This window comes from Suncus etruscus, chromosome 11 (assembly GCF_024139225.1).
Source record: "Suncus etruscus isolate mSunEtr1 chromosome 11, mSunEtr1.pri.cur, whole genome shotgun sequence".
Taxonomy (NCBI): domain Eukaryota; kingdom Metazoa; phylum Chordata; class Mammalia; order Eulipotyphla; family Soricidae; genus Suncus; species Suncus etruscus.
In genome coordinates, this window is record NC_064858.1 from 57782530 (window position 1) to 57806907 (window position 24378).

Genomic DNA, 24378 nt, shown 5'->3' on the forward strand with positions numbered 1-24378 from the left:
AAGGACAGCAGGAAACTTTTTTTGGACATCTGTGACTCGGGGACATTGAATGTTTGCCACAGCTGTCTCTTTTGTGTCATTTGTATCTTCCCTTTTCTTTGCTCTTGCAGCTGTAGTGGTTGTGGTGTTGACCAGGCATCCCACGGGGAGTGCCTCTGCTATCATCAGGATGACGCTGTAGTCAAAGTCTGTGAGGTGACAGGGGACCTCGATCCCTCTCCCCACTAACACTTTAGTGAAGACCTTGAGCGAGAGCTCCTTAGTCTGTTGGAATTGTTTTTTTCCCTGAGAAAGGGGACCTGAGCACAGTATCACTCAAAGCCCTGCTGGTCCAGTCCTATTGTATCTTCTCTAAAGGTGCAGCACTGCATGACCAGCACAGGGAGTGACTGGGGACAGGTTTTCTCCCTGCGGTTACTTGTCAGCCTCCATAAGGACACATGTCTCCTATGTCCCTCCTGTCTCTGGATCCCATTTCTCAGATCTCACCCCAAAAGTACTCTTCCTTCATAAAGACTGCCCCTTTCTGCATAAATGAACCATCAACTAGACATTATAGAAATCTGCCAATCTTGACCTTTTCTTGTTCCCAAGTAGTGCACAAGGATTTGCTCTGAAGTCACCTCAAGGGCTGGGGCAGAAGTACAGTGCTAGGACCTGTTGATGTAGCAGCTCTGTGGGTCGAGTTGTGTTGCGGGGGCCGCCACTGAGCTCCATGTACATGCGAAGTGTACACCCCCCATCTCCACACCATCACCTCTGCCCTCTCTTTTTCACATAAATGAGTCTACATTACATGAGGCAACAAAAAAGGGCCTTGTTCGTCAAAGAGCACTCATGGAAGTTAGTGTCTGACAATTTTTAAAATACTGTCAACTGAAAGAATGCAGCAGAAAATTAAATAGGCAATTATTCTTACTTTGTTTCGTTTTATGGAAGCTACACCCAGTGAAGCTCAGGGATACTCCTGGTCTGTACTCAGGGATCACTCTCAGAGATGCTCCCAGAACCAAAGGGGATGCTGGGATCAAACCCAAGTCAGCTGCAAGGAAGGCACATACCCTACCAGCTGTACCAGGTTCCTATTTTTACGATTTATTTATGTATTTATTTATGTATGTATGTATGTATGTATGTATGTATGTATGTATGTATTTATTTATTTATGTGTAGTTTTTGGGTCACACCCAGCAGCGCTCAGGGGTTATTCCTGGCTCTACGTTCAGAAATCACTCCTGGCAGGCTTGCAAGACCATATGGGATGCCAGGGTTTGAATCACTGCCCTGCATGCAAGGCAAATGCCTTACCTCCATACTATCTCTCAGACCCCGTTTTGCGATTTCTTTTTTTTGCCCCCTCCTATCCTAACAGTCATTCCAATGAGGTAGTGAAACTCCATCTTCTGCCCATTTTTACAAAACCACTTCCAGAGTCAGTTTTCCTGGGCTCAAAACAACAACAGCATATGCCACCAGGCACTCGCTTGTCCCTGTGAAGCAGCATCCATAACCAGGAGCCAACAATGATGTAAGCACCACAGCAGATCATCTCCCTTAGAAGTGCCTGGGCTGGGCCCGGAGAGATAGCACAGCGGCGTTTGCCTTGCAAGCAGCCGATCCAGGACCAAAGGTGGTTGGTTCGAATCCCGGTGTCCCATATGGTCCCCCGTGCCTGCCAGGAGCTATTTCTGAGCAGACAGCCAGGAGTAACCCATGAGCACCGCCGGGTGTGGCCCCCCCAAAAAAAAAAAAAAAAAAAAAGAAGTGCCTGGGCCATGGTGCAGTTGTGTGTGTATTGTTGGATCTGAGGTTCAAACCCACCCAGTGCCACTGTCTACTGCTTAGATTCAACCCGGCTCCACTGACAGACAGAGCCTGCCTTGTCAAACACCCCATGAGGAATGTGCCATTCTGTGGGTTCGAAGAATGCCTGCCTGGTATCTTGAAGGCAAGGGCCGAGAACGGTTCCTGGGCATGTTTTAGAATGACCATAAGCAACAATAATTAATGTGTGCTTTTCTTGGTATTTTAAGAAGTTTTTCAGTCTTTGCAGAAAGAAAGGATAGCATCTTTTAGATGACAAATGTATTTAAATTTATAAAACCAGAATGCATTTTTCTTCTGATAGTAAAACTTTCAGATTTGGGGGGTCTGAGGATAGAACAAGGGTTGGCAGAGCACTTGCCTTGCATGCAGCCAACTTGGGTTTGATCCCCAGCATTTCATACGGTTTCCCACTAATTTCTGAACTTAAGAGACAGACTTCAGTCCTGAGCATCACCAGGTATGACCCCCTATACCCTCACAAAAAAAAAAAAAAAAAGGTTTCTATTATCTCAGTACAAGATTAAATGCATGTCTGTACTACAATAAAATAAGAGGACTAACAATGAGTGGGCTCAAGTCCAAAACCCTGGGTGTCAGAAGACATGACTCCCCAGTTAAGAAAAGAAGGTAATTATTAAGATAAGAAATGGAACAAAGTGCAAAAATCACAAGACAGGTGATCAGAAGACATGAGATTAAATCTGACTTTTCTAGTTTGAATTTCTTCTTTTGTAGAATGATACTAATAGTATCTATTTCACAACGTTGTTTTATATGAGTAAATGAGATGTGCAAATCAAACAGATCCCTACAGAACTTGCCAAGTGCTTACTTCAAGATGACATTGTAAATGACGCAATAAAATTCAGCTGTTGAATCTGTTGGTTACCTCCAGATTAAGAAAGATTCTGGATAGACACACCCCACAATCACCACCATGTAAACTTATCAGCCAACTCCAGACTCATTCTGAAAGACATGTAAACCAAGCCATAAAAAATCCTGGGTACACTGGTCTCATAGCTGAAAACAAGGGCACTCTCAGGAGAAGGGGCAGACCAAGTCCTCACCCTACCAAAGCCTCAGCTGCTATACCCACAACTCACAATGGCCACCACATGAATGGCCCGACTTCACGACTTTATCACTGATCTCTGCAGAGACTAAACTGACCAAAAATCTAGGTATGCCAGTATTTGGGCTGAGATCTCTAGGGTCTTTTCATAGTGAATACAGGTAATTCCTCTCCCTCCCTTCTGTGCTTCCAGAAGCCCTGGCAGCCATGAACATGCCAATATATCATTCTCAGAATCTGAAACTCCTGGAGTTTCAGCAGCACATGCAGCCACATGACACCTCCAAAAATGTTCAATGCTGACACACCAGTAGGAACACAATAAATTAGATATCAAAGTAGCATAGAAGTCACCTAAGGTTGATAAGCAAAATCAGTAACAGAATAATCAACTAGCAATAAACAGAGAGGGACCTAATGACCCCATTATGAGATATAATTTTTACAAATTTTCTTCAGTTGAATTACAAATTTTCTTCTGTTGAATTTTGAATTTTCAATAATTCCCTTGCCACTTTGTTGTAAACAAGCAATAATGAAGTAAATTATTTCTGGGACCGGAGCTAAAGCACAGCAGGTAGGGCGTTTGCCTTGCAACCCGGGTTTGACCTTCAACATCCCTTGTGGTTCCCCAAACCTGCTAAGTGCAGAGCCAGGTATAATCTCTGAGCATCGCTGGATGTGGACCAAAAAATAAAAATAAACATAAAAAATAAGATAAAGTAAATTATTTCATGTCTGTCAAAGGGGCAGGCTTAGGGCTAAATGGGAATTTGGTGACAATGATAGAGAGGATGTCACAATGGTGGTGGGATTGGTATTGAACAAGAAATGGCAAAAACTAATTTATTATGAGCAACTATGTAAAACAAGATGTTTAAATAGTTAGATATAATTTAAGTCTGGTAAAAGATCCATGGAATATCAATCCGGTTTTCCACTCCAGAACTCTCTGCTTTCAGATCTACTCCCAGATCAAGGAAAAGGCTGGAGGATAGTGTCAAATAACGGAGAGATGCGGGAGCCAGAGCAATAGCACAGCAGTAGGGGGCATTTGTCTTGAACTGACCCTCAGTTTGATCCCTGGTGTCCATATGGTCCCCCGAGCCAGGAGCGATTTCTGAGTATATAGCCAGGAGTAAGCCCTGAGCATCACCAGGTGTGACCTAAAAATGAGAGAGAGAGGATAGAGAGGGGAGGGTACGGGGAGGGGAGGGAAGGGGAGGGGAGGGGAGGGGAGGGAAGGGTACGGGGGAGGGGAGAGGAGGGGAGGGAAGGGGAGGGGAGGGTACGGGGAGGGGAGGGAAGGGTACGGGGAGGGGAGGGGAGGGAAGAGGAGGGGAGGGGAGGGTACGAGGAGGGGAGGGGAGGGGAGGGGAGGGGAGGGGAGGGGAGGGAAGGGAAGGGAAGGGGAGGGGAGGGGAGGGAAGGGAAGGGGAGGGGAGGGGAGGGGAGGGAAGGGAAGGGAAGGGAAGGGAAGGGAAGGGAAGGGAAGGGAAGGGAAGGGAAGGGAAGGGAAGGGAAGGGAAGGGAAGGGAAGGGAAGGGAAGGGAAGGGAAGGGAAGGGAAGGGAAGGGAAGGGAAGGGAAGGGAGAAGAAGGGGCAGAGTCCTCAGTAAAAGTATAGTTTTCCAAGTGCAGTAACGACACATTACAGCAATACCTAAGATGTCAGGACAGGAGTTGTAGCTCAGCAGTACAGCATTTGCATTACATGTTTGAAGTCCAGGGTTTAATTCCCAACACCACAAAACAAACAAAAAGCAAGGCCTAGAAAGAGTTCTTGGGTTAAAACACACTGACAACCCCAGTTCAGTTTCCCAAAGCCCTGCCAGGAGTGCTTCATAAGCAGAGCCAAAAGTAAGCCCTGAATGTGCCCCCTTAAGACAAACACCTGAAGTATCAGTACACTCCAAAATCAAGCAGTAATTAATTACTCCAAGAAATTGTGCTCAGAGCTTCTCCTATAGAGATAGTCATATCAGTTGTTTATGATGTATCAAAGTTATAGCAGAGGGCCAGAGAGATAGCATGGAGGTAAGGTGTTTGCCTTGCATCCAGAAGGACGGTGGTTTGAATCTCGGCATCCCACATGGTCCCCCGTGCCTGCCAGGGATGATTCCTGAGTGTAGAGCCAGGAGTAACCCCTGAGCGCTGCCAGGTGTGACCCAAAACTAACAAACAAACAAAGTTATAGCAGATTCTGCAAAAGTTTCTGACAAAAAATGTTTTTGACAGCCAACAAAATGGGTTGGACCTGAAGAATCACCTGAAGAGTCGCCAAGATGGCCTTATACATAGTCCAAGCTTCACCTTCCTGCATGCCAGTCCCCATTACCATTCCCTGCAATCTTAAGTCAGTTCAATCACATGTACATATTTATCTAGTCTTAGGCACTCTGGACTGTAACAACATAATATGTTGGATGGCACAATAAAATTATGAAGAGACTGGAGTATTTGTACAGCATGCAGATGCTTGCCTTGGAAGCAAGAAGCCACCCCAGGTTTGATCTCTGGCATCACACATGGTTTCCAAGCCTACAAGAAGTTAATCTTGAGTGCAGAGCCAGGAATAAACCCTGAGCATCCCCAGGTGTGGCCCAAAAAGAAAATCAAACAAAAACTATGAATGGTCCTGCAACTTGAGAGGCTAGAAGACAGATAGCTGGGGCCAGGAGGCCAGGGATAGCTGCTTCCAGCATTAGAAGTGTCCTCTTGGGGCCAGAGAGATAGCACAGCGATAAGGCATTTGTCTTAGATGCAGAAGGACGGTGGTTCGAATCCCGGCATCCCATATGGTCCCCCGAGCCTGCCAGGAGCGATTTCTGAGCATAGAGCCAGGAGTAACCCCAGAGTGCTGCCAGGTGTGACCCAAAAAACAAAAACAAAAAAACAAACAAACAAAAAAAAAAAGAAGTGTCCTCTTAGGGCCAGAGAGATAACACAATGGTAGGGCGTTCGACTTGAATGCAGCTAACCTGGGAGGGATCTGGGTCGATTCCAGGCATCTCATATGGTCCCCCATCTGCCGGTGGTAATTTCTGAGTGCAGAGCCAGGAGTAAACCGTGAGCACCACTGGGTATGAGCCAGAAACCAATCAATCAATTAATAAATAAATAAAGTTAAGAAAAGTGTCTTCTTGGGGCTGGAGAGATAGCACAACGTCAGGGCATTTGCCATGCATGAAGGCAACACAGGACAGACAGTGGTTCAAATCCCAGCATCCCTTATGGTCCCCTGAACCTGCTAGAGAGCAGAGCCAGGAATAACCCAAGCACCGCTTGGCATAACCCAAAAACCAAACCAAAAAAAAAAAAAAAAAGTGCCCTCTTGGAGTTCTTGGGGGGTCTCATGATGGAGGACTCAGGACAGGAATGTAGAGCCCTATTTCTACCACCAGACCTCTAACATCATGAACTTCCCAGTATCACCACCATATGTGAGAGGCTTTCAGCATGGATTTGTGGAGGGAGGACACCAACAATCAGTCTGCAGCATTCTCCAACTAAGTCACATCCAGCAACATGGCTCCAATCAAAGAACAGCCATAGGACAAACCTACTCTTGGCACCATGCAGCGCTATACTCAACAGGGTGGTTTTCCCTTTTGCACATAAAGGAGAAGATTGAAATCGAAGAGGCCTGATCATTATTTACTCAAACGATAATTAATAAACTCAGTCACTTTTCTAGGCCATTTTTACATTTTTTAACATTTAAGCATTTCTGAACATTTTTAAGAAAGCAAACAAATAAAGTAAATGCAGGTGGGGGCCGGGAAGGTGGCGCTAGAGGTAAGGTGTCTGCCTTGCAAGCGCTTGTGTAGGATGGACCGTGGTTCGATCCCTCAGCGTCCCATATGGTCCCCCAAACCAGGGGCTATTTCTGAGTGCATAGCCAGGAGTAACCCCTGAGCGTCAAACGGGTGTGGCCGGAAAAAAAAAAAAGTAAATGCAGGTTAAAATAGACTACTATAAATTTTAACTGGCAAATGAAGTCAAAGGTTAACCATGACAGATTAACCAAATCCATTCCCTTTACTAAGAGAAAAAAACTCAGATTTATTTTGAAGAGAAGGGGAGGGGATGGTGGGTACTCCTAACAGGGCTAGAGGACTATGTGCAGTGCTGGGGATCGTACAAGGCAAGCAACTTAATCCATGGTAGGACTTCTCTGGCCGTGCAAAGGGACTTTATATATTTGAATTTCCAACCGACCTAAATTTATGAGTTTTACAGTCAAGTTCAGAGGATCATGGACCTTCAAAAAGACTTGAGTCCAGTGCCCTTCTCATACCACTCTCATGTTCTTCCTGTAAGGTCCCAGCTAACAGTCATCTGTCTACTGCTTTCCACACTAGCCACAGGTTGTAACTCAAATAAAGACAAAATAAAATTAAATTAAAATCCAGCATTTAGCCAGCCCTGCCACATTTCATGCTCTGGGTAAACATGTGAAGTTGGCTATGGTCTGCCACAGTTTAGAATCAGAATCATAGAACACTCCCACTAATACACAAGCGTCCCCTGGACTGAGTTGCAGCAACATAAAACTTGTCACTAAAGAAGAGCTTTCCTGAATGCCAACTCTATAGTCCAGACAGTCCCTTAAACCCAAGCTCCAGCTTATAAAACGTAAAGAATAACAACCACTTATCCCACAAGGGGGTTGTTACAAAAACAACAACAACTGTGCACACTGCCAAAAGAAAAAAGAAAAAAGAAAAAGAACTGGTTAAACCGGCAATTAGTTGCAGGTACAAAGCTGGAAGATTTAAAGTAGCAGGGTGCACAGTTAAGAAACCAAAGCCAGATATTTCCCTTTATACCAACAGGAGCTTTATGACATTGTGGGGGAAAAGTGCAAGTTACATGCACAACATGAGGTCTGCAGGCTGGAGGCACAGATGAAAGCAGCAGTACAGAGCAGGGAAGAGTCCCTTGTCTCAGAACTACATTAAAACAAGCATCACAGAAAACAATAAGGATTCCATAGGATTCTATGAGTGTTCTTTCAAAAAACATAATGTCTGCCTGGGGGGGCCGCGGGGGAGGGGTGTGTGAGAGGTGGGTAAGGCTTCTAGATGGACCAATGGTGGGACATTTGAAGGTGGTCAAACTTACTCTGGTGACAGTTTATTCGCAGCTGAATAACATGTGACCAGTATCTGCTAATGTCCAAGAACTAAACCATACAAAAAAGGAATCCTAGGGTGAGAGCAAGAGCACAGCAAGTAGGGCACTTATTTGCCTTGCATGAAGCAAACCTGGGTTTAATCCCCAGCGAGCCATATGATCCGTGGAGCATCATCAGGAGTGATTCCTGAGAACAGAACAGGAATAACTCCTGATCACCATGAGTTGTGGTCCAAAACCAATAAATAAATAAACAAAAAGAAGAAATACTACAATAATCTGTTCTTTAGCATTTGCCTTGCACACAGCAGATCCTGGATGGAAGATGATTCAAATCCCAACATCCCACATGGTCAGTCCCCTAAGCCTGCCAGGAGCAATTTCTGAGAGCAGAGTCAGGAGTAACCCCTGCGTGTCAGAGGTATGACCCAGAAACAAAAAAAAAAAAAAAGTTAAGGCACTAGCACACCATAATCTAGTCCCCTGAACTTCGAGGACCAACACTGCGCATTAAGTATAGAGCAAAGTGCTGTGTGTGTCTCAAAAGAAAAAATTGATTTATGAAAGGAGCAGGGCAGGGAAGGAACACATGTGTCAGAGAACACCACTAGCAGGGGCTAACCAGTTTCAATCCTTACCCTCCCTACCTCCAAGCAACACCCTCAGAGTATCACTGAGTGAGCTGCTAATAATGAGGGGAGAAAGAGAGGGAGAAAAGAAAAAATTCTATCCAAATCATAATATGGCAGGGCTGGAGCAATGGTACGGCAGGTAGGGAGCTTGCCTTGCATCCAGCCAACTCAGGTCTGATCCATATAGCCCCACAAGCACTGCAGGAGTAATCCCTGAGCTCAGAGCCAGAAGTAATACCTGAGCAGTGGCAGGTGTGGCCCCAACACAAACACCAACTCCAACTCCAGCCCAGGGTCTCCTCTAACTGCAATGCAATTGTGGCACTACCACTGGGACCCGGGACTTGCCTTCCTGGCCTAGGGACCACGACGAAGCGGTGATATCATGAGAAATTGGCCACAGTCAAAGGCAACAGGCAAAACTTCAAAGTCAAGGGCAGTGTCTCCATCCACATTCACCAGCATCTCTGTGAGGGATTTTTTATGGAAATGGGGCAGAGGGTAAACTGACTTTGCAGCACAACCCCAGCAGCAGCCATGCAGAACACAGACCTGGCCTACCCTTGCTGAAGATTCCTTCTGCAGTGCACATGTGCTCTCCTGGAGAGGATTTTAAATGGGGGAGGAGGATAGAGGATAGCACAGGGGATAGGGTGCTTGCCTTTCACATGGCCAACCTAGGTTCAATCTCAGGCATCCCATATGTCCCTCCTCCCCAGCACCACTGCCTGAATGCAGAGCCAGAGGTAAACCCTGAGCACTGCCAGGTATGGCCCCAAAACAAAAACAAAAAAATAAATAAAATAAGGGCGGAAGGCAACACCAAGAATTACCTCTCCCAGGGCAGAAGCGATAGTCGAGTGGGTAGAGTGCTGGCCTTGCATGAAAGCCATATTGGATTCAATCCCCAGAACCAAATATGGTCCCAAACCCTGCAAGAAGGTTTGATCTCTGAGCCAGGAGTTGGCCCTGACTGAACACTGCTGGGGGTGGCCCTAACCCACCCACATAAACTTCACCTGAAACTGCAAACCCAGGTAAATGGAGTTGTGTGGACAAAGGCACCTCCAGAAGCACTGCCACCAGATTGTGCACACAAGACAAACAGAAAATATGGTGCTTATAACATGGTGTCAGAGCCACCAAGCAAGGACTTCAGCGAGCAGAACACTGACACTACCCACACGTGTGATCTCGTCAGGAACATTAGTGAAAGCTTCTGTATTTTTTTGCATCTGTCTAATTTAGGGCAGGTCTGTATTACATGGAAGCTGACTAATCACCAGCTAAAGAAAGATACCACTGCTACTGCGCAAGAACAATCCATCTAAGGGCCAGCCAAACATCGCAAATCTCTACGACTACTAGACTCGTTCTGGCTATGTTTCAGGATGAAGTTCATGAAACTGTTACCTTCAGCATAGGCTGAGAGCACCTCCCACAACCTCTGCTTACCCTGTTAACCATAATAGAGCATTCTTCATGAAGAAACACTCATGATCCCATCTCTTCTTCCCCCACTTTTGTTTTGTTTGGGGGCCTCACTCAGCAAAGCTCAGGGCTTTCTTCTGGCTCAGTGCTCAGGGATCATCCCTGGCTGAACACAGGGACATTATGTGGTACTGGGGATGAACCCAGGTCAGCCATGTGCAAGGCCAGTTCCTTACCAGCTGCACTGTAGTTCCAGCCCAGTAACTGCTCAGCCTAAGGACGGTTTTAAGAAGGCTGGACACTGGTTTTAAGAAGGCCACACCTACCCAGTGCGCACATCTGCCACTGCTGGCCTTGGGCCACTATAGTCATGGGGAGAAGGGGAGAAGAGTCAGCCAGATGTGAGGGCAGTTGGCACCAAATGAACCTTTAGGGGACACCCCACACCAGGTACAACTAATGGCAAGATGTTCTACACATTAAGTCTCCTTGATTATTTTCTTACTTTAATTTCAAAAGTTACATGAAATAGTTTTTTTTCCCCCAGTACATAATAGCTCTTTTCATAGTCTATTCTTCATTGAGAAGATAAGAAATGAAACCCATCACGGGAGTAAAAGGTCACAAAGCCTGTCCTGTGTCCCACCCCCACCCATTTTTTTTTTTTTTGGTTTTTGGGCCACACCCGTTTGACGCTCAGGGGTTACTCCTGGCTATGCGCTCAGAAATCACCCCTGGCTTGGGGGGACCATATGGGATACCGGGGGATCGAACCGAGGTCCGTCCTACGCTAGCGCTTGTAAGGCAGACACCTTATCTCTAGCACCACCTTCCCGGCCCCTCACCCATTTCTCTTGCCCAGCCTGCCCTCAAGCTTTCTTCTGTGCTTGAGGTGAAAAGGGAAACACATGCTATTTGCAGAATGCCAGGAGGAGTGTTCACTCATCTCCTTGGGAAACTGTCTGCAGTTTAGCAAGTACTTCAGAGCATGGCATCTGGTTTCTAAAAGTGAGTCTCTTGGCATTCCACAGGCAGGTACCAGTTCTGTAGAGCTTGTCAGGCCATGGTATTTAGCTATCATTTATTTTTGTTTGCTTTCGGGCCACACCCAGCAGTGCTCAGGGTTACTCCTGGCCTCTGCACTCAGGAATCATGCCTGGTGGGTTCGGGGGACCATATGGGATGCTGGAGATCGAACTGGGGCCATCCAGATTTGATGTAATCAAATGTGATCACCCTATCTACTGTTTAGTTGCCATTTCTTTTGTTTGTTTTTGTTTTGGAGCCACAAAAAGTGGCATTCAGGGGTTACTCCTGTCTCTGTGCTCAGAAACCACACCTAACAGGCTTGGAGACCAAATGGAATTCGGGGATAGTCTTTCTTGGACTCCCTGGCCCTAGAAGAGTGAGCCTCCAAGTTGTACATTTGATGGAGGTGGGTAAACAAATCACTTTAGTGGTTCCCTTCTCACCTCAAGCACAGAAGAAAGCTTGAAGGCAGGCTGGGCAAGAGAAACAGGGTAGGGACAGGCTTTGTGACCTTCTACTGAGGTTGGACCCTCCTGAGAACTTAAGGAAGTGGATCTTTCCTTCCCTGAACTCCCTTAACTTATCATATCTGCCCTACATGGCTCTACTCTCCATCACACCTATCAGAAAAACTGAGACTTGCCTGCCGCTGCCTTGGTTCTGCTTTATTGTCATAACACCTACATTAAACTCCCTATGCTTCTCTCTTGTGAATCTGCCTTTCGCTGCTAGGAGCTGAGAAGCTGGCAGAGGCAACTGTCCCCTTACTGCCCTCCAAGAGCTGGCCAAGGGAAGTCTGGACCATCCAGTGCCGGGGTCCTGGAGGAGGCTCTTCCTCCACTTTCTGAAGGAGTGTTCAGCCACTGGAGGGGTCCCCCAAGGTTATCCATGTGTGGTGCTATGAAGGTGCCCTATGTCAGCAAGACGCCAGGCAGGAGAGGGAGAATGGATGGACAGATGGACAGAGCAAGTGCTGGTAGCCCAGATTGCTGGATTACTGGTCCCACCCTAATCAATATTCATATTCCACTTTAGGGTGTAATCTGGTGATGGGATTATTGGATTATTCCCTACTAGGTATTCCTCTCCCACCCTAGTGTGTGGCATGGTTCTTGTATTGACAGCAGGGGTCTGTCTGAGGAAGGCAGGCATTCATTCTTCTGTCTTCCTCCTCTAAGCTGCTTTCCTTCTTGGAAGCAGAAGGCTTGTGTGGTGGGGTTCCTTGCTTGAGTGCTCTATTTCCTGAACCTGTTCTTGCACCTTTCACTATGTGGATTATTTCCTGAGTTTCACCAGATTCTCTGTTTGGAGCCTGGGTTTCCACTTATACCAGATGCTGGGAGGGGAACTGAAACCTGGCCCCTTCTGGGAGTTGAGATTCAAAGTCAACACAATCCCAGGGTTCTCTCCCCAGAAAAAAGAAGAGGAACCATAGGTAGTGATTTCCTGAGAGGAGGGGGCCCAGTGCTGCAGAAAGGTCAGGACAAGTACATTCTCTCCCCACAGCCAAGTTTGGTGATCAGCCATGTTTACACCTCAATATCCATAAAAACAAAACTAGCTTATCACCCCACTAAAGAAACACACACACACACACACACACACACACACACACACACTTATAAGACTTAGGTGAGCACATTCAGATCACATTATCGAGCCATCCAAAAACAAACTACACAGACAGAGGAAGCACAGGCTGAAAATAAAAACAAAAGCCCTGCTTTTCACATCTGCTGGGGAAAGGCAGAGGGCTAAGAAGGACCAACCACAGGATCAACTCTGAGGGCAAAGAAAGGAGACAGACTTGTATTCAGGCCTGTCTCAAACGCGCTGCATGGGCCCTGCTTTTGATAACAGGCTGGTGATTTTTCCTCTGGAAAACCCCTCGCTTAGATCACTGGTTCTGCTGAAACTGCACCCCATGCTTTGGAAATGGTCCAGAAAGGTAATGAGGGCACATCCAGGGCACCAGTCCCCGGTAAGCAAGGCAAGCCATCAGGGGCATTAATGGCAAAATCCACTATGCTTGCAGAGGTGACTGAGCTGGAAAAATAGAAGCTGATTCACAGGCAGTGATCTTTGATCTGCTTCAGAAGAAGTTTGGCAAAGAGCTAGACCAAGGAAAACAAGAACCAAGTCCAAAAGATACCCCTGCTCCTCCCATTAGCAGAACACTTGCTCCTGCTTCTCAATAACACCTGTCCCAGGCCCACAATAACTGTGGATGCAAGGACAATAGAAATGATGGGATGCTAGGGTAACTGCAGTTAATCAGAGAAGGGACCAATATGTCAATGACAGTTGGAAATTATCACTCTGGATAAGAACTGGGAATTTGGGGCCAGGAGATAGCATGGAGGTAAGGCGTGTTTGACTTTCATGCAGAAGGTCATTGGTTCGAACCCAGGCATCCCATATGGTCCCCCGAGACTGCCAGGAGAGATTTCTGAGCGTGGAACCAGGAGTAACGTAACCCCTGAGCGCTACCGGGTGTGACCCAAAAACAAAAAACAACAAAATAAATAAATAAAAGAACTGGGAATTGAACAAAACTGAAGAGATGCATGATGCATCTTCAGTAACCATACTGCAAACAATAGTGTCCAAAAGGGAAAAAAGGTGGGGAAGGGAATAGATCAAGAAAAGTATCGGGTGATCCCTGCCATGTACTTCAGCACAAGGGACACATTTTGAACTGCCTCTGCTCTACTGCATACTGGGCAGTGAATCACCCTGTCCAGAACAGCTTCTGACGACACAATAACAGAGGTGAGCTGTTGCCACCCACGTAGGGCAGAGACAGAGGAGCGCAACCACTCTGGTTCGTGACCTGCACATTGCCTAGACAATGAACCCCAGCATAACACGTAGAAAAAAACACACTACAAGCATGACAATGGGGAAACAATACAGGCCAACACCATGCATAGAGAATGAAGATGGCAGCTATGATGACCTGAAAATGTCAACCACTTATTTATCCTCTCAGATAAGGAGTTTAGAGAAGAAATATGGAGGATGTTTATAGAACTCAAAGAAAGCATGGATCGAGCTGAATGAGCCACAGATAAGAATCAAGAAGATATGACAATAGAAATGAGAAAACTCTAAACTGAAATGACAGGACTGAAAAACTTAGTAGGTGAAATGGAAACCTCACTGGAAAGCCTTTAAACAGAAACAGCACCTGAGGACTGAATCAGTGAGCTGGAAGTTGAGATACATAACAACTCCATACAATAGAAAAAAATGGAAAAGAGCCTAAAAGCAAATGATGAGAAAATGGAAAAAATCCTCAAAGAATATGAACAGACAAAAATAGAAGTTTTTGACAAACTCAACAGAAACAACATAAGAATCACTGGAGTCCCAGACACCCAGGAAGAAAATCCCCAGGAAGAATAAACAGTCAATGACGTCATTGCAGAGAAACTCCCAGAGCTAAAGACTGCATGCAACCAAATCTGCATGCCTGTAGAGCTAAAAGACATCCAAAGGAAAGCACCCAAGACACATACTTGTCACAAGATGAATCCCACGTAAAGGGATAGACTACATAAATCAATCAACATAATACACCATATCAACAAAAGGAAAAATAAAAACCATATGATCATATCATTTGATAAAGTCTGACACCCATTTATGATTAAAAACTCTCAACAAGGTGGGAATGGAAAGAACTTCTATCAATTTAGTCAAGGCCATCTACCACAAGCCAATGGTAAATATTATTCTCAATGAAGATAAACTAAAGGCTTTCCTCTATAATCTAGTACAAGACAAGGCTTCCCCCTGTCACCACTCTTATTTAACATAGTACTAGATGTACTTGCCATAGCAATTAAGCAAGAAAAAGGTATCAACAGCATCCAGATAGGAAAGGAAGAAGTCAGCACTCATGTTTGCAGATGACATACTACTATATTTAGAAAACTCTAAAGATCTACCAAAAAGCTTCTAGAAACAATAGATTCATATAGCAAAGTGGTAGGCTATAAAACTAACACACAAAAAATCAATGGCCTTCTTATATACAGAACTGATGATCAGAGAAGAAATGGGTATTAAAAAGACAATCCCGGGGCCAGAGCAACAGCATAGCACCTTGCAAGCGGACGGATCCAAGGCAGATCCGGAGTCCCATATGGTGTGCTCCACCCCTCCCGGAGCCAGGAGTAACCCCTGAGCGTCACAGGATGTGGCCCCAAAAAGGGAAAAAAAAAAATCCCGTTCTCAGAAGTGCCACACAAACTCAAATACCTTGGTGTCAACTTAACTAAAAAGGTGAAGGACCTATACAAAGAAAACTACAAAACATTATTTTCAAAAAATAAAGGAGGACACAAGTAAATGGAGACATAAACCCTGTTCAAAAGCCTACCAGACCCTTGACTTGCACACAGCCAACCCGGGTTCGAACCACAGTTTCCTATCCCTGAGCCCGCCAAGAGTTATTTCTGAGCCAATAGCAAAAAGTAATTCCTGAGCACTGCTGGGTGTAGCCCCCCCAAAACCAAACAAAAAAAAACTGTTTGGGGGGGAAGACTCCATACTCAAAGAAAGCAATGCTCAGGGATCATTCCTGGAGGTGCTTGAGAAACCATACATGGTGCAGGGGATTGAACCCAGGTCAGCTGGGCTACAAGATAAGTGCACTCCCTGCTGTGCTATCTCTCTGGCCCTTCTCAGCAGCAATTTTAAACTTCTACAACTTCAAAAAGAAAAGAAACTTCTACTTCCCTAGAAAGGTCTCAGTTTCCCCTGGGATGCTTCAGCCTATATTTTTCTTCTCTTCCTCTGATTTCCTAAATAATCGTTGTACACTTACTTAAGCATTTAATTTCATACTCATTTGCTTGTTCCACCTCTCTCATAGGTCTATCAGGGGCTTATATTAACTTGACAAAGCGCCAGCCCAAGATGAATTATAGTACTTCCTCCTATCAGATGCCTCTATGGTTATCTCCACCACACAGAGCACAAACCAAACCAATTTTTATCTGAGAAATCAAAAGAAACCACAGATGATCTGTATCAGAGTACAAAATGTACCCTGGAAAACAAAGACTGAAAGACTGCTAGGATCACCCCAGACCATAATTTATTACCATACTACACATCCAGATAACATTTAACCAGCTCCTTCTAAGTATAAGTAAGCAATATAATAGAGCAAAGTGGCAGGCTATAAAACTAACACACAAAAATCAATGGCCTTCTTATATACACAACTGATGATTAGAGAAGAAATGGGCATTAAAAAGACAATCCCGGGGCCAGAGCAACAGCACAGCAGTAGGGCATTTGCCTTGCAAGAGGACCGATCCAAGGCAGATCCAGAGTCCCATATGGTGTGCCTCCCCCCTTGAGGTGCTGGGCAAAGTAACTGCTTTGACAAAAAGCTGGGTCACAAATCTCCCCCAAACCTCCTAAGTCAAACAAACAAAACTTGGGGCCGGAGAGATAGCAAAGCGGTAGGGTGTTTGCCTTGCAGATGGCCAACATAGGACAGACCCCAGTTTGATTCCCGGCATCCCAGATTGTCCCCCAGCCTGCCAGGAGCGATTTCTGAGCACAAAGCCAGGAGTAACCCCTGAGTGCTGCCAGGTGTGACCTAAAAACCACAAACCACAGAACTTGTAAAAGGCTCTGGGTAGTCTCTGCCATTTAATATAGCACAAGCACAAGTTCTATTATATTGTAGTTCATGATTTCTTTTTTTTTTGGGGGGGGGGGCGGGTGCTCTGGAGCTGGGAGTTGATAAGCACCAGTACCCAGGGCTTCCTCCTGGCTCTGTGCTCAGGGATCAGTCCTGATGGTGCTGGGAGACCATATGCAGCAATTTGAGAAATCAAGAGAGGACTGAAACGGGATTAGCCACAAGAAAGGAAAGCACTTTAACCCCTGCTCTCTCTCCTGGCCTTGTACTGCATGATTTTTTAAGTGAAATGTTTAGTAAGTGTAAATTCGCAGAACATTAAAGCTAAAATGGGAGAAATCTTTACATTTCAAAACATCATTGATATTATTATTATTTTTTTACATGGGGGCCTCACCCAGTATTCCTCAGGAGTTACTACTCCCAGCTCAGTAACAGGAAGGTGCTTCTGGCAGAGCTGAGGATCCAATCCAAGCCTCTTGCACGCAAAGCAGCTAACTCCCTGGCCTTATTATCATTTTAACAACAACAATAACAAATATTTTCCAAGTTCTACAGTAATCTAAAAGTTTAGTGAACCTAAATAGTACCGCAGAAGACTCAGCACCAACCGCAGCCCAGTAAATCCTTAGACACTGACTTTAGTAACACCATGGAGAGATATAGCATTTCGAACTCACCCATGTTGATCTAAGTTTGGATAACTCCATTTGCCTTTGTGCTATAACAAGAAATATTAAGAAATGTGTTTTTGGGGCCGGTGAGGTGGCGCTAGAGGTAAGGTGTCTGTCTTGCAACTGCTAACCAAGGAAGGACCACGGTTCGATCCCTCGGCGTCCCATATGGTCCCCCCAAGCCAGGGGCAATTTCTGAGCGCTTAGCAGGAGTAACCCCTGAGCATCATTTAGGTGTGGCCCGGAAAAAAAAAAAAAGAAATGTGTTTGTGGGCCGGAGAGATAGCATGGAGACAAGTCGTTTGCCTTGCATGCAGAAGGACGGTGGTTCAAATCCTGGCATCCCATATGGTCCCCTGAGCCTGCCAGAAGCAATTTCTGAGCATAGAGCCAGGAGTAATCCCTGAGCGCCACCAGGTGTGACCCAAAACCAAAATAAGAAATGTGCTTGTGCCTGCAAGGGAGCAAGCTATGTAGGTGGGTGGGAGATTAGGGACACTGGTGGAGAGAGGTCAAACTGGGGGTGGGATTGGTCTTTGAACATTTAGTGCCTTAAATGACTGTATCATGAACAACTTGGTAAATAAGTGTTATAATAAAAACATTTTTAATAAGAAAATGTAAAAATAGGGCCAAAGCAATAGCACAGCAAATATGGCATTTGACTTACATGTGGGTGACCCCATTTAAATCTTCGGCATCCCATATGATCCACAAATCCTGCCAGAAGTGATTTCTGAGCACAGAGCCAGAAGCAACCCCCCCAAAAAAAAATTTTTTTTGTTTGTTTTTGGGCCACACCAGGCCATGCTCAGGGGTTACTCCTGGCTGTCTGCTCAGAAATAGCTCCTGGCAGACACAGGGGACCATATGGGACACCGGGATTTGAACCAACCACCTTTGGTCCTGATCGGCTGCTTGCAAGGCAAATGCCACTGTGCTATCTCTCCGGGCCCCCAAAATATTCTTTTTTTTTTTTTTTGGGCCACACCCATTTGACGCTCAGGGGTTACTCCTGGCTATGTGCTCAGAAATCGCCCCTGGCTTGGGGGGACCATATGGGACGCCGGGGGATCGAACCGTGGTCCTTCCTTGGCTAGCGCTTGCAAGGCAGACACCTTACCTCCAGCACCACCTACCCGGCCCCCCCAAAATATTCTTTTAAGACCAGAGTGACTATATAGAGGGTAAGCAAGGTATTTAATTTACATGTGGCCACACCTGGTTTGGGCATCACGTAAGTGCCTCTGAATCCCAAGAGTAATCCCTAAGTCAGTCCTGAGGACTTCTGGTGTGGTCAATCCCCAAACAAAAATATACTTTCTCCTACCCCAAGAATTTACCAAGGAAAAAAACAGGACTGCTCCAATGCCAGAGGCAGTTGGGAATTAAAAAAACAGTTTAATTGCACAGGTCCTTGTTTATGGCAAAATCACAAGCAGCACTTGGGGCTACCAAGCCGGGTCTCTCCCCTTATCCCTTGGCAAAGCAGACACTCTAAAGAAGCGCCCAGTGAATGAGATCTCCAAAGACAGACTGGACAACTAGTTTTCTTGAAAACAGTCCAGTGGGAAAAACTGGTCACTGAAGCTGGACCTAACTTCAACTGGAACCATTATTTAGTCTTCACTTTCATGAACTATAAAGCCCGACAAGTAAAAGTGGCAGTAGAAAGGCACGTAAGAGAGCAAAAGGCAGGCTAAGATACAGTTACTAACCAGAATGGATTCAGTCACTCTGAACTCGACTTCCTTACAGGAATTAATTCTGGCATGGGGGGACAGAGAGACAGTACATCGGAAGGGCATTTGCCTTGCATGCCTACCTAGGACAGACCACTGGTAGTCCATGTGGTCCCCCAGCTGCCAGGGGCAATTTCTGAGCACAGAGCTAAGAGTAACCTGAGCACCGCTGGGTGTGGCCCAAAAAACCAATCAATCAATCAAGAAAGAAAGTTTTAAAAATAACTTCTGGAGTAGTATATAAGATTAGTACATGTAAGTAAGTGATGTTGTATAAGCACACAACAGTGGTCCACGACCTTCTATTTGCAACATCCCCAAGAGTGAAGATCTCAAGAGTGAAGATCTTTCAGTACCATATTTGCCAGCAAAATTTGATGTAGTCAAGGCTAGAGAGATAGCACAGCGGTAAGGCATTTCCTCTGCCTTGATTTCGGCCAACCCAGGACAGACCTGGTTTAGAATCCCGGCATCCCATATGGTCCCCTGAGCCTGCCAGGAGCGATTTCTGACCAAAGAACCAGGAGTAACCCCAGAGTGCAGATGGGTGTGGCCCCCAAAACAACAACAAATTGATGTAATCTAAATCCATTGATAGTGACACTTACCTAAACTGACTCCAAAGTATTTAGTTTTATTTTCTTCCCTGAGTAGGAATATGCATGCATTTCATTGTTTTTCCCCGAAGTTTCATAGAAGGGACTATATATTTATCTGTGTATATGTATATGAGTATGTGTGCCATTATAATTTAACATGTATACTTCAAAACATATTTTTAAGTTGTATAATAATTAATGGAAATATGTAAAAGCAGAAGTTTTCTGGAACTGGAGAGATAATATAGTGGGAAGAGCACTTGCCTTACATTAACTAACCCAGGTTCCAAGCCCTGCCCAGCACCATCAGGAATTGTCCCTAGTGCAGAGCCAGGAGTATGTTCTAACTAGCACCAGGTGTGGCCCAAAAACAAATAAATAAAAATCAGAAGTTTCTAAACTAAAAGGGAATTTAGTGGTCAACCTAGTGCTTTCATGTATAGGTGCGGAAATAGTGGCTTCAAAAGATGATGCTTTAATCATAGTTCTAGGGATTCCCTAGTACTGAAGGGGAAGTATTTAAATACCTCCTCTCAGTTCACTTTTTTCTCAGGAAGTGGATGTGTGTACAAGTGGCATATTAAAAAGTGACAACTGGGGCCAGAGTGATAGCACCGCGGTAGGGTGCTTGCATTGCACACTGCCAACATAGGACAGACCAGGATTTGATCCCCAGCGTCCCATATGGTCCCGAGCCTACCCAAACCCCCCTCCAAAGTGACAACCAATTTCTCATACTAAATAGTGGAAAACAGATTTTAATGAATTCAGTTAACAACAATCAATCAATAAATCAATAGTCCTGGGTTGGATGGGGAGAGAAGGCTGGCAACACATGGTATCCCAGCACTCCCCAGTAGTGACCCCACACACACCAGCATCCCCTCAACACCACAGGGCACGTCCCCGAAAGCAAACAAAACACAGTCACTTGGGGGGGGGGGGGCTTAAATCTGTAAGAAAGAAACAAAGAGGGCCCGGAAAGATAGCACAGCGTTGTTTGCCTTGCAAGCAGCCGATCCAGGACCTAAGGTGGTTGGTTCGAATCCCAGTGTCCCATATGGTCCCCGGTGCCTGCCAGGAGCTATTTCTGAGCAGACAGCCAGGAGTAACCCCTGAGCACCGCTGGGTGTGGCCCCAAAAAAAAAAAAAAAGAAAGAAAGAAACAAAGAAAACGCCTTAGTGCAGGTATAGCAATTAAGCAGCTCCCAGCCCCAGAGAGCCCTGTGGATAGATAAGTTGCTACCAGCATCTTCAGGCCCAGTGAGCCTCTCTCAGTTCCTAAGAAGCAGGATGTTCACCCCAGGGAGAGAGCAAAGGTGCTGGGCCACCTGCTAAGTTTGTAAGCCAATCCAGTCTCCTGTTTGTCAGGAACTTCAAGATCTGTGGCCATATCAAGACTGTGACAAGTTTCTAGTAAATAAATAGCCAGACATGGACTATAGAAAATTAGGGGTGGGGTGATAATTACAGTCGGTAGGCCATTTCCTTGCAGGCAGCCGATCCAGGTTTATTCTTTGGCACCCCTTATGGTCCCCCAAACATATACCAGAGTGATCACTGAGTGCAGCTTCTAAGCCCCACAGGGTGTGGCAAAAACTTTTTTTAAATGCTAATTGCGACTTGAAATTAGATGCCACTCCGCACCATCCTGACTTCAATGTAGGATATACAGATTCCAGAATCTTCAATACAGAAACATGATACCAACAACAGGGACTGTGAAATATATAACTGTATGGGCACTACAGACAATGACCGGCATTGGACAAAGTAGTTTGCCTGGAGCCTAAAATGGTCTCATGTCAGGAAACTTCAGGGGTAGGGTCTCCTTGTACTTAGGCCTAAGTTTTTCCTTTCCATGACCCCCATACTTTGGTGGGCCCATGCAAACAATAATTGACACTTCTTTTTTTTTTTTTTTTTTGGTTTTTGGGCCACACCCGGCCTTGCTCAGGGGTTACTCCTGGCTGTCTGCTCAGAAATAGCTCCTGGCAGGCACGGGGGACCATATGGGACACCGGGATTCAAACCAACCACCTTTGGTCCTGGATCGGCTGCTTGCAAGGCAAACACCGTTGTGCTATCTCTCCGGGCCCATTAATTGACACTTCTAATATTGTTTTTACAGTGCTCCTTTGACTCTAAACCTGTAAGAAACCACTAGTAAAAAATATCTGGAACTGCAAAAAATATGGTTTACAATAATGTTAACAAATATGCTTTTAGTTACACTAGCATTCTGGGGGATAAAGGAGGGAGATAAGGGATATATGCTTGGGAACAGGGATGAAGGGAGGACAACACTGCTGGTAGAAAGGCCCTCATTTATTGTCACCGTGTACCTTAAATATCACTGTGTAAAATTTGTAATTCACTTTGGCTACAATAAAAATAAAAAAATAATAATAAAAAAATGTTATTAGGGCTGAACAGATAAAACATCAGATAGGGCACAAGCTTTGCACACAGCCACTAGAACCCTGCTGGGGCTGATCCCCGATCCCTTTCTCCTGAGAGCAAGGAGTAAGCTCTGAATGCAAGGAGTAAGCTCTGAACACTGCCAGTTGTGGCCCCACACCCCTACTCCACCTTCCCACACAGCCCACCCCTGCCAAAAAAGAGTTCTAATGACAATGCCTTTAAGTCACCTTCACACTGCAGGGGAGTCAATAAACTGCTCATTATAATCAAGATTAAAAAAAAGAGAGAAAGGAAACCCATTAACAAAAGGAGCTTTATTCTGCAAATACTCACTGGATTATGACGGGACCCAAGAAACAAGAAGAGCACAGCTGACAGTATAATATTAGGTACTTTCTCACCAGACTTATTTTTCCCAACAGCACGAACCAAAAATGCACACTTGGAAATGATGCCATAAAATTCGTCCGTTAAAACAAATACCTATTAGACTATCCTCTGACAGGACCTGGCACTGGACAGGATTAGAGCAAACAGACGACAATTTTCTGCACAGGGTTTTTACAATCGAGCCAGGGTGCAGAGCTCAAGTACATGGAAAACTGGGGCCTCTCAAAGCCACTCAAGATTTTTTGCAACCTCCAAGCCCCCCAAAAAGAAAAAGACATTTCAAACCCTTGGAACTACCATTTTTTTTCTCCTCGTTGCTATTTATTTTTAAAAGGCAGTAATTTCAATATGGATAAACCTACAGGACTCCTATGCTTTGTGAATTAAGTCAGACAGACATTGAGTGATCTAACGCATATGTGGCCGCATATGTGGCCGGTGAGCGCAGGAGTAGGGCGTTTGCCTTGCACGTGGCTGACCAGGACGGGCTTCTGTTCAATCCCCAGCGTCCCATATGTTCCCCGAGCCTGCCAGGAGCGATTTCTGAGCGCAGAGCCAGGAGTGACCCCTGAGCATCACCGGGTGTGGCCCAAAACCAAAACCAAACAAATAAACTAAATAAATTTAAGAGTATAGGGATGACCAGAAGAGAGAGGAGAGAGGGGAAATTCAGAAAAAGCAGTGGATATTGTTAGTGCTGAAGGTTAGTAGTGAACTTAAGGTATGTTGACAGACATAAACCTAAAGTCTACATAATGCTTACAAGGTCATTCTAATAATGTCATAATAACATTACTTAGTACTTAGGGTCAGAGAGATAGTTTAGGAATTAAGGCACTTTCCTTGCAAGTGGGCAGCAGGTTAATGCCTCTGCATTACAAGGCTCATTACAAGGCTCCCTGAGGGTCAAGAATGCTGAGTGACCTCTGAACAGAGCAAGGAATTCGAGGTCCCTTGGAACATAGCCAGGTTTGAACCCTCACCCTCATCTCCAAAAAATTACAAACAAAAAGAGATGTGAGATAGAGGAATGGAACCGCAGGTAGGGCACTTGCCTTGCACACAGCCTATCTGGATTCGATTCCTGGCATCCCATATGGTCCCATATGGTCCTCTTCTGACCCTTGCCAGAAGTGATTCCTGAGTGCAGAGCCAGGAGTAACCTTTGAGCATAGCTGAATGTGATTCAAAAACCAAGAGAGAGAGACACTGTATATTCACACACAGAGAAACTTCCTCTCACCTACTTCAAGTCTCTGGACTCTTATTCCCGATATGATGGGTTCCTGTGAATACTTGGCACGCACAATTCCTCAGCACAATGTGGTCCCCTAATTATGGGGTGTGAGCCCCGTCCTTTACAATACATAAACGGGAGTAGCCTCTTAAGTACCACCCGCATGGCCCTAGAACAGAAAACAAAACCAAAAGTACCAGATCAAAAGGGTGAACAATGACTGAATTGTCCTTCCTAAACCTTGAGACGGTTGGTTTCATTCAAACAAATGTTTAGCCTGCCCATCCAGAGAGGCACATGGGCCAAGGAAAACAGGGGTGTTCAAACCCACCCCACTACCCGGACCTGCTGCCAGAAGCTTTGACAACCTAATCCGACGACTTTTTATTATTTGACTTTCTTTGCCCAGTCAGAGCGGTCCGAAAGGGCCACAGCACCGCCCTGGAAGGGGTGGGCGAAACCCCCTCCAGCCCCAGGCCCTTTGGGCAGGCGCCCAGCCTCGCCTCCCCCTCGCC

At 45.5% G+C, this 24378-nt stretch overlaps 1 protein-coding gene across 1 annotated transcript in view; it reads right to left on the bottom strand.

Annotated features, from left to right (window-relative positions):
* GNPTAB (N-acetylglucosamine-1-phosphate transferase subunits alpha and beta) overlaps nt 1–24378 on the bottom strand; it is a 92143-nt gene that overhangs the window by 67156 nt on the left and 609 nt on the right. The window lies entirely within an intron of this gene.